Consider the following 12,501-nt stretch of genomic DNA (forward strand, 5'->3'; position numbering starts at 1 on the left):
ATAAATTTTCTACCCACTATTATTTCACTAAACACCATGGCCCATAAGACAATGGGTGAAATTATGACCACCTGCATTTAAAGGAAGGCGAACAAACGGCACAGAAACATTAAAAAGGAATTAGGAAGGATATTATGACTCAGATGGTATTATCTATAGTCATGGAAAGCATATTCAGAGAAAATTACTCAAATTACCAAAAGACAGATTTACTTTATAGAAGGTTTGGCAAGACCCTAAGGAAAGAAAGGATGGTGAAGGATATGAGTAAAGCATGCATGTTTCTTGAATAATTCTTGGAAGCAAGGTATTAGATGGGCTCAGACATCAAAAACTAAAATCTGGGAGAGAAGAAACAGGAACACAAACAAGCAAAGGTGTGCCTGATGGAAAGAACGGCTAGCGCTCATCCTTGCATGACAGTGGCCATGCAGAAGCATGGGTTTGAAGAAGTCAGAAATCAAAAATTTTACATCAAAAAAGACAATCTGAAATTTTTGAGTATTATTTAAAGGAAGAGAGGTTTGGTAAGAGGGAGGGAGAGACGTTTGGGGCAAACACCATAGTCCAGCCCCACAGGCCTCCTTTTTTGGTCTCCAGGCACAGTGGACTCTTAAAGAAGTTTCCAGCTACTGGATTTTAGCATACCTTCATAGGCTTACAAAACAGTAGGGATGTCTCTTTCTCTATGCCCATTACTAAGTTCTAGTAATACCATCCCCATCAATAAAGTCAACTTGGCAAGTGGGGATACATAAGAATTAGGTCTCCATTTTCTGAAGACAAACAGAAAGTTTTCAAAAACAAATTATTTTATATTCAAAAGCTAAGAGTTCTAATTACCATTCTTGTTATACTTCAACAGATTAAGACTTACTGGGAGAAATAAATATGATTTGGGTAATATGTACAGTGGCTTTCTGTAGAGGTGGGGAGGGCATTTTATTTCTATTTATTCTTACTTGGACAAAACTGAACAGTAAAGCTGATGGCTTCAAAGCAGACACTGTGATTGGAATCTGAAGCCATGTCCAGTGCATTAGCTGCCTGAGACTGCCTTTTACTCAACACATTTATTTTCTTGCTACTACAAACCATTTTAGAAGTTCTGGCTTGTATTCGTCTTGTTATAGCTAATTAAAATGGTAAGAAAGTAAAAATCTGAATTATGTGTTTTAAGAATACTTATAAATGGTTAATAGACTATTGTAACCTCTACATTCTCAAGTTAAAGGAAACAAAGTCTTACTGAATGACTGTTAAGTACTCTCCTACTTTCAGAAGGAGGCAGTCATATTTTAACTACTGCAATAACAAAATAATCCATGTATTTTACTAACAGGCTTGATTATAATCATTAAGTTTAATTTAAAAATCAGATTTTTTTTCTATTATGTATGCTTTTCCCACAGCTACTGACTATTGTGATACTGACAAACTGATGAATTTCTGTTACAATTTGTCTGGCCAAGTATCAGTTTCCATTATTGAGAAATGTAATCCATATTTGATGCTCTATGGGGCTTTCCAGGTGGCACCAGTGGTAAAGAACACATCTGCCAGTTCAGGAGATCTGATGCAGGTTCGAACCCTGGGTTGGGAAGATCCCCTGGAGAAGGGCACAGCAACCAATTTGTATTCTTGCCTGGAGAATCCCTTGGACAGAACAGCCTGACAGGCTGCAGTCCATGAGATTGCAAAGAGTTGGACACGACTGTAGCAATTTGGCACAGCACAGCAATAATATAACTTAATAATGGTAATGATATGCCAATTTTATATCTCACGCTCTTTGTAAAAGGATTTACTGTGAAACAATACAGATATCTGCTTCACAGTCACAGGACAGTACATAATTCATTTTAATGCAGAGACAGACTCTGAACCTCATATGAGAAAGGCTTTATTTTACTCACTGACCACTCAGCACCTGAAACATAATAGTTCACATACACTTTCACTTAATGAGAGTGTAAGGAACATGAGGAAATAGGGCTTGTTTTGAGGTCATCTAATCATTTTCTTTAATATGCAGATATTTCAAGGCAATATAAAACTGATAAGGTCATCATATAGTTGTGTGTGTCTGTGCATGCGTGTGTGTGTGCGTAGCTGCTTGATCCCTTTGTGTTTAATCAGAGCAGTAGTAGACAACTGATGCTGTTTTGATCACTATTATGAAAGGCTTTCCTATGGGACTGGCATCAGAATCCTGGGGCTATCCTTGATAATGATGAGAGAGAGTGAAAAAAATACAGCTTCTGACATTCAGAAGTTGTCCTGACACTCACAGCAATGCCATGTTATTCTATTAGACACAAATATTCTCACAAAATACCATCCTCACACAAGGTTATTCTGAAACTATGATAAAATTGAGATCACTTAATTTTGTCTAAGCACAATAAAAACAATCTCAATAAACCACCCATAAATAAATGCTGCTTCTTCACTAATCACTTTTCCTCATTCTCATCTTCCCTCCCTAGAGATACCCTCCCTATAGATAACCCAAGCATATCACCCTTTCTGGCAGCACCCAATCCAGAGAGAACCCCTACTTCTTTAGACCTTCTTCCAATTACCTGACCAAAGCTCAAATCCTATACAGGTTCATTCTAACACCCTCTTACTGAGGTAGTCCACAGTTCCCTGGGGTTGTGTGTTCTCCCTTGCGAAATGAATAATAGGTCCAATTTGTTCAGCTACAGGTATGTTCCAGGAGGTCTTTGGCTACAGGGCATTGATAATGACAAAAACAGGAACAGCAGCAACAAAAATTATCTATTGCTCACTTTACTACAGCCACAATCCTCCTTACTACTGTGAATGCAACACACACCCCCTCCTCAGGACATTTGTTCTCAGTGTTCTTTTGCCTGGATAATTATTAACTAGACATCTGCATTATCACTCTCTAATTTCTTCTGTATCTACCTAAAAATGATTACTGGATAATAAACTGTTGCAAAACTTAGGGGTTTAAATAGCATTATTCCATTCTCACTCATGAGCATGTGGATTTTCTGGGGATCTAAGACATAGAATGGGCTTGTCTGTATTTTCTGCTTTAGGCTGTGGGCTCCACAGGATTGCGAGTCCCACTGTGCACTGAGCTGACAGTTTCATGTATACTCATTCTGTATTGAAGGGACAATAGTTATCTATAAGAAATGGTCTCATGGAAATAGCAGAGCCACAAAACAGTATTCCTCACTGCACAAGCACAGTCCAAGCTTTTGTTTTCTCCGTATCTTCTGCTGCTGCTGCTGCTAAGTTGCTTCAGTCGTGTCCAGCTCTGTGCAACCCCATAGACAGCAGCCCACCAGGCTCCGCCTTGCCTGGATTAACTTTCCATTAATCAAAACAAGTCACATCATTGAGGCTAAAATCAAGCAGGGTAGTGGACTCCTCCTTTGGTGGCAGAACTACAAATTTATACGACAAAGGATGTGGATATAGGGACAGGAGAAGAATTGGGACTAGTATCAATTAACTCAATCTACCACAAGATTTCTGTATAAATTTTATCTTTAAAGAGAGAACTTTCTCAATCACTCTAACAAATGTCACAGCTCCTCCATCCCTATTGCTTCCTTTTATCGAGCTTTATTTTCATTTGAAGTATTTATCACAGTCTGATCTATGTGTGTGAAATATTGTATCTGACTGCGTGTTCTTTATACAGAATTTGTCAACCCGCCCCAACACCACCCCTAACCATACACACAGGGTTGCAAGCACCAAGAAGTACAGAATTTGGTCTGACTTGTTAACTGCTGAGTCCTCAGTTCTGAAAATGCACCTGATACTTATAAGACACTACATTACTATTGAGGACTCTGGGATCTTAAAGTCAAGAGGAGATTTTACAAAGACAGAAATATCTATGGACTCTGACACTTCAATAGGTAGATGATACTATTCTTTTATTGGCCCAAGGTGGAGATCACTGGGATTCTATAAAAAGAGTACTAATTAAACTATGTATAAAGTGAGACTATTGATATAGTCTTAAATATTGAATTATCATTCAGTAGAAATGCATATTTTAAGATGATAGGAAGAGAAAGGTCAGGTGATATTTATTAATTAAAAGTGAAAGTTAAAGTCACTCAGTTGTATTTGACTCTTTGTGACCCCATGTACTATACAGTCCGTGGAATTCTCCAAGCCAGAATACTGGAGTGAGTAGCCTTTCCCTTCTCCAGGGGATCTTCTCAACCCAGGGATCGAACCCAGGTCTCCTGAATTGCAGGCAGATTCTTTACCAGCTGAGCCACAAGGGAAGCCCAATAATACTGGAGTGGGTGGCCTATCCCTTCTCCAACTGAGCTATCAGGGAAGCCCTTATTAATTAAAAGAGGTCTATATTTTATTTATACAGACTGTTTCCAATTTAGAAATTATAATACAGAAGCAACAAGGATTGACCTAAATCTAACAGAGGAATAAAATAGAAAAACTAATACAATTTTAAAAATAACTATATAACAACTTTACTCTAGATAAGCTTCAATTTATATTGTTTTTCCATAATGCCCAACTATCTTTCTCTTCTTAATGACTATAAGGGCCATTTGTTTCTGGACATTTCACTGAAAAATAATGATAACTCATAACATTCATACATCCTGCAACGTCAATATGTATGATAAATTTGACAATGAATGACATCCTTTTTTTCCCTGAAATTTGTTGAGATCTTTTTCTTAATACAGACAAAAATATAGGTCTAGCTACATTATAAGAAATGTCAGTAATATTTAGAAGTCAAGCTTAAAAATTACAAATTTATTGTTAATCATTTGATATATCATGAGAAATGCTGGACCAGATGAAGCACAAGCTGGAATCAAGATTGCCGGGAGAAATATCAATAACCTCAGATAGGCAGATGACTCCATGTTTATGGCAGAAAGCGAAGAACTACAGAGCCTCTTGATCAAAGTGAAAGAGGAGAGTAAAAAAGTTGACTGAAAGTTCAACATTCAAAAAACTAAGATCATGGCATCTAGTCCCACCACTTCATGGCAAATAGATGGGGAAACAGTGGAAACAGTGAGAGACTTTATTTTGGGGGGCTCCAAAATTACTGCAGATAGTGACTGTAGCCATGAAATTGAAAGATGCTTGCTTGCTCCTTGGAAGAAAAGTTATGACCAACCTAGACAGCATATTCAAAAGCAGAAACATTACTTTCCCAACAAAGGTCCGCCTAGTCAAAGCTATGGTTATTCCAGTAGTCATGTATGGATGTGAGAGCTGGACTATAAAGAAAGCTGATGCTTTTGAACTGTGGTGTTGGAGAAGACTCTTGAGAGTCCCTTGGACTGTAAGGAGATCCAACCAGTCCATCCTAAAGGAGATCAGTCCTGAATATTCATTGCTGAAGCTGAAACTCCAATATTTTGGCCACCTGATGGGAAGAGCTGACTCACCTGAAAAGACCCTGATGCTGAGAAAGATTGAAGGCAGAAGGAGAAGGGGACGACAGAGGATGAGATGGTTGGATGGCATCACCAACTCAGTGGACATGAGTTGAGTAAACTCCGGGAGTTGGTGATGGACAGGGAGGCCTGGCATGCTGCAGTCCATGGAGTTGCAGAGTCGGACATGACTGAGTAACTGAACTGAACTGATATAAAAGAGAACAACTAAAATAAAGATGAAAAATTTACTTTTAAAAAATTCAATCTGTAAGAAATCTGAGTCAATATATTAAAATTATTTTGGGATTGAAATTTTGCTAATATTTCAGAGAAGAAATTAGATGCATTTCAAGAAAAAAATGTTCGAATGCCTATAGATGTGGTCTGCACAAAGTGAAACAATCACATATTTGAAAATACAGTCATAGGATGAAAATAACACAGACAAATTTTTTTTTCCATTTTAAAATCAAGATTTCTTGGCACCAGTGAAGATTTTGGATTGTCCAAGTTGCCGAAATATAGGATCGAGGTTAGATATGTTTTAAAACTCAATCTCCAGTACAAACTCCAATACAGAATCAATCCCTCTGAAATGGTCACCCGTCCTCTGAGTACTCCAAGGACAATGAACTCCCTGTTTCCCAAGATACTCCATGCTAATTCTGATAATTCCATTTACTGAAAAAGTCTTTCTATGTCACTCCCCTGGAAAATGAAAAATAACACATAGTTATTTTTCTTTTGCAAGAAAATCTCCTCTATTTTTACAACTGCAAAAATGAATAATTAAAATCAAGACTAGGGTTCCAAAGCTAGACCTTCAAAAAAAAAAAAAATAGTCAATTCATTTGATTGCAAATATTTGCAAACATTTTCTTTCAGAGTTTTTGTTAACAGTTTGATTTAGACCTCTTTTTAAAACTATAGAAAGATCCAGAAGAAGAAGAAAAAAATGCTGGCAAAGTATGATTAATAAAAAGCTTATACTGGAATCTAGAATTTTAGACCATATTTGAGGACACCAATTCAGTTCCTGTATTACAAAAGAATCATGACTGAGGTGTCTACATCAACAAACTGAAGAATATACACTATTCATAAAGAAGATAAAAATGAAAGATGGTAATTTTATTCATGTCATTTATTCATTTATTATGAATTTCCTTATCCAACATTTATTAGGTGTCAGATCCTATGTTAGGCACCTAATATTTCACAACAACAGGCTTTTATAAAATCATTATAGATGTATAGCAACAGAGACTTTCCATATAAAAGGTCTTGATACCAACCTAGTCAAAGAGATATAGGTACAAAACTGACTTTTACTAATAGAACACTGATGCTGTTGTGGCATCTCAGATTAAGAATGAGATTCATTTGTTGGTGCAGTAAGTTGGTAAAGGCAATGGTGTGGAAAATGACTGCAGAGGTAAGTAAAGTGCTGGTGACTGAGCCATGGCATTAGCTTCTACTCAACTGAGTTGATGGGCACAGAATTCAACACTGGCTCTTGATAAAATCAGCAAGTTTTCAACCAGTTAATCATGAATCAGCCAAACATTATCTGAAAAATATACCTTGGTGTAATCTATAAGTATTAACCTCTGTTTAGCTTTGAGATACAAAATTAAATGGACAGTCCAATATTTTGTCTTTTGGATGACTTATTTTGCTGAATATGACACCATCTGTTACTTTACTGGCAGATATACATAAAGGTGGCAAATAATTATTTAAAATGGTCATCTTGTTCTCTTGGACTTACTAAAGATAAAAGAATTACAACTGTAAGGAGCCCTAATAGAAATTCCAATTCCAGAAAACCCAGAAGGGAAACCTCTCCCTGAGCAATGGCTCTTTACTACTTTGAAAGGAGAAGAGAGATTTTAATTAAAATAATGATCTTGCAAACCTTTCACCTACATGAAATTTTTTTAGTTAATAATCTGTGTTACATAATGGGTTGTTTGAAGATTAATTGACTATGTAGAAATCATGTGTTCAGGGTCCCTGAAACTATCTGATATTCACAGTTGTATCAATTTTTCTTAATATACAGGTAGATGATCTGTGTTAAAATAATATCCTTGGAGTCCATTATCAAAAAGAGACTAATAATTTTATGAATATGTTGTACTTCATGAGATATCTCTTTGCATATTTCTTAAAAATATATTAATATCAGTCATCTACCTCTTTTAAAGTATGGAAAATTTGCACATAAGATAAATACAACTTATTCACATAACAATCAATATTAGAAAATAAGTTTTCTAACACCTTGCATAAACTCAAGATACCCCATTATCCAGCTATTCTATACCATTTTCTTCACCGCATAAGGATCCAGAAGATGATGTTATCCATAATTTTGTCCTCTAAAACTTGAAAACCTTGAACTGCACTGATTCCACCCAAATACCTTTAAGACTTACAAAAATTTTTTGTCAATTATTGTCCTATAAATTATCAAATAGCAAAACCGGAATCTTTGTTTAGACCAGAAATCAACAAACTACTCTACCAAGTTGAATCCAGTTTGGTGCCTTCATTTAGTAAATAAAACTTTACTGGACTACAACCACACCTATCCCTATACTTACAGTCCATTACTTCTTTCACACACAATGGCACAATTAAATAGTTGCGACAGGGTCCTGGCCTATAAAGCCTAAGATATTTATCATCTGGCTATATACAGAAAAAATTTTTGATACTTGGTCTAGACTGCTTACTCTATTTCAATACTTCATCAAACCTTGTTAGCCCTACCTCCTAAATAAATGAAACTTTATTTAATGTATAAAGGAGAAGAGAGATTTTAATTAAAATGATCTTACAAACCTTTCCCCTACATGAACATTTTTTAGTTAATAATTTGTGCTACATAATGGGCTTTGAGATACAAAGCCCATTCTCCCTTACCATTACGCTCCAGTACAAAGCTAATTCAGTTCCTTACTATACATAAATGAATGAATATGACATCTTAACTCGCCTCATGTAGTCCAGTATATATTCATAATGCAATTCATGAATAAAAATGTCTATTTCCATATCTCAGCCTACTGAAATGCTATACTCACTTAAAGACCTCACTCAAATGGCTTATTTTTGTGTGAATTCTCTAGTTCTTCTACCTACTCTCTCTGACAGAGTGATTTTGCCTATTTTCTGTGATCTCACAGATTTAGTTCTTAAGTACATTATGGAATTCATCATATTGTATTGAAACTATTTATGTGACTGTGTCATTTATAATATCCCAAGATTTTGGTGAGCACTATTTTTTACTCATCAGCAATTCAGTTATCTTTTATTAAAAAATGCTTATTAGATACCAATTGTGGCAGTTTTTCTTACAGGGAATAAGCATTTTTAATTACAATTTGAAAGATCCATGAAAAAGTAAAATGGTGAGTAATTAAAAAGAGTGCTTAGAGTCTGTTTTAGCTAGGGTGGTCGGAATAGACCATTTCAAGTTGGTGATACTGAGGATATTTTGGATTTGAATTATGAGAATTAGGTGGGCAAAGCTCTGACATATATCATACTACCTCCCCATGGCTCTCCCTTTAAGGGAAAAAAAAAATTAAAATTACAAATGTAAAGTCCCCGAGATTAAATTGATTTTGACAAGTTATATAAATAGAAATAAGGACATTACAGTGTAAAGGATCAATTTAAGAAGTGGACATAAACCAGATAATGAGGAATCTTGCAAGTTACCTTGTACAAAACTTATTTTCCTAAAAGAGCTACAACAAATACCCTGTTTCACAGGTTGTTCCAGAACCATGCTGCTTTCCCCATCAAGAGATGACATCCATGTCAACTTCACATGAATCTAGTTGGGCTTTCTGACTGCCGTGAGTAATACCGGCACAAATGACACTCTATGAACATTCAAACCACACAAAGTGATAGTTTTTCTGCCTGGTCCTTCCACAGAGTGCTCACCCTTAGAACTCTGCTGTCATAATATAAGGAAGCTCAGGCCACATAAAGAGCCCCTTGTGGAGGGAAACTCGGCTTCTGGCTCTCAGAAACAATTGTTCCTAGCCAACGATGAGCATCTAACTGCTTCTTAAAGAGGTTTGGTTGCAGCAATAGATAACTGAAACATTTATTTAGGAGTTAACTTCACATCAAAATCTGTGCCTGGGAGAGAGAAATGAGTGAAAGTCGCTCACCTATGTCTGACTCTTTGAAACCCCAAGGGCTATACAGTCCATGGAATTCTCCAGGCCAGAATACTGGAGTAGGTAGCCTTTTCCTTCTCCAGGGGATCTTCCCAACCCAAGGACTGAACCCGGATCTCCTGCATTGCAGCTGGATTCTTTACCAGATGAGCCACAAGGGAAGCAGAAAAGTATGGGAGTGGGTAGCCTATCCCTTCTCCAGCGGATCTTCCAGACCCAGGAATTGAACCAGGGTCTCCTGCATTGCCGGCGGATTCTTTACCAACTGAGCTATCAGGGAAGCCACATATAAGGCCATAATAAAATCAATATTAGATATTAATGAAATCACAGAAGAAAACACAAATAAGAAGTAATTGCAGAAAATTTTTGCTCTGGGTAAATGAGATCAGGTAATCTCAGTGACGCTAATCTTAGGCATTTCTAAATGAATTTAAATTCAAACATTTATCATTATATTTATCATTTTGTAATAGACTTTATTTTTTAGAGAAGTTTTAGGTTCACAGCCAAACTAAGTACAGGGTAAAAATATTTCCCATATACCTCCTGTCCCCACACATGTGGAGCCTCCTCAATTATCAATATCATTTCCTTAATTTTACATTTGGAGACATCAATTTATATTTTATAATCTGGTTGCTATAGAAACAAGTTGACTTACATTACTGAATATTTCATACATTTTAAGTGCATTTTTACTGAAGCATGACACACTTAATAAAATATGTACAAACAATAGATATGCAGCTTATAGATTTTCACAAAAAGAACACAACTGTGAAGAGATTAAAAAAACAGAATATAACCAGCAGTTCAGAGGCCTCTTCATGTCACTCCTACCTCCCAAACAGCATCTAAAGTTGATTTCTAAAACATAAGTTAATTTTGCCTGACTTAAAATGTATGTAAATAGAATTGTACAGAATGTATTCTTTTATGATTTTCACTGTGCTATAGGTATGGAGATATATTACATTAACTCTCATTCCTGTACAGTATTTCATGGCATGTAATTATCAGCATTGACATACCATGCTATTCATGATGAACATTAGGGCCATTTCCAGCATTATTTAGAAAGTATTGTTACTAGAAATATATCTAGGAATAGAACTGCAAGATTGTAGGCTTCATATATGTATTTAAAAAGATGTCACCAGAGTGGTTGTACTACTAGAAATATTTGTCTATCTCCAGATAATGAACATTTTCTGCTATGCTTCTTTCTAGAAATATTTTACAATTTGATTCACAGTTCATCTAAAATTGATTTTATGTATAACTATCTACTTTTCCTATGTGTATCAAATTTATTCTATGCCACTCATGTTATAATATCATACTATATGTTCTTGAGTGTGTGTTTGACATTTGCCATGCAGATGCTTATGATATTTATCCATACTATATTATTTAATTATAATGTACTGATTCATAGTTGGATAATATTTCAATGCATCATTTATCTATTTATTCATTCATTCAATCATACTGTCATTTACTTATTCACTCCAGTTAGAAACACAGTTGGGTCACTTCTAGTTTCATTGTTGTTCAGTCACTAAGTTGTGTTCGACTCTTTGCGATCCCATGAACTGCGGCATGCCAAGTTTATTATAAATATTGTTTCTATAATCACTTTTTGCTTTAGTGAGCATATGCACACAGTTCAGTGGGTACATCGTCAAATTGATGAGTTCAATGTCATGCACATGCTCTAATTTAGTAGATACTGTGAAAGAGTTCTCAAAGGATTGAGTAGTTTTACAGTCCAAACACCACTGAACAGGTATTTTGCATATTTATAATTCATCAAATGACTTTGTATTTATCCTGTCTTGAAGTTGCTCTTCTAGTGGTGAGTTATGGTATTCCTTGCCATTTTAATTTGTATTTCTCTAATAACTAGTAGACTTGAGGATTTTTTCTAACATATTTATTGGTGATTTAGACACCTTCTTTTGAGAAATCCCTATTCAAGACAATTGCTCAATATTCTATGAGGATATTCACCTTTTTATTATTAAGTTTTAAGATTTTTAAGTATATTCTGGATACAAATCTTTTATTTGAGTTATGTGTTATAAACATTCTCTTACCAAGTGGTTTATACCTTTTTTCTCTTAGTGGTGTTTCTTCATTAGTAAAATTTCTAAATTCAATATATATATATATATATATATATAATAATATATATTTATTCTATTTTTTTACTTTTTAGCACTTCTATAAAATTAAAAAAAAATATGCTAACCTCCAAGTTGTATATATTCTCTTTTTTTCTTTTTAATGGTCCACATATTTATGATGAATAAAATCATCCCTAACACTTTATAAGAGCCAGAGTATGCCATATAGTTTTGAACTGTATAATTCTGAAAATGTATACAATGTGTGAGGGTCTACATCAAACTCAGTTATCATCTTTTCAGCAGTAAAATAGCTTGAAGCCACCCACTCCTACGAAGTTCCTAGAAGAGAATATCTTTTATTTCATGTTTAGCATTTGATCAAACTTTCATCTGATCTTCAAATTTGAAGGAGTTGGGTTGGCGAGTTGTATAATGATCTTTGTATTTCTGAGATTTATTTTGCCAAAGAAGGACTAAAGATCCAAAACTGTGCAGTAAAGGGAATTGAGAAGTAAAAACGAACTATGATTTCCTCAAGGTTTTGGATTGCCTAAATGCTGCCACAGTGTTTTATTCTCACTAATTAAAAATCTACCTTAAAATGTAAACTGTATTCAAAGATGAATTTGACAAAAATTAAAAGTATGCTCCCTTTCTCAATGACAGATGCATGAGAGATTCACATAGAGCAGATGCCTGGTCACTCACACACATTCCTTATCATTT

The sequence above is a fragment of the Bos taurus genome, chromosome 7 (assembly GCF_002263795.3).
Source record: "Bos taurus isolate L1 Dominette 01449 registration number 42190680 breed Hereford chromosome 7, ARS-UCD2.0, whole genome shotgun sequence".
Lineage (NCBI taxonomy): Eukaryota > Metazoa > Chordata > Mammalia > Artiodactyla > Bovidae > Bos > Bos taurus.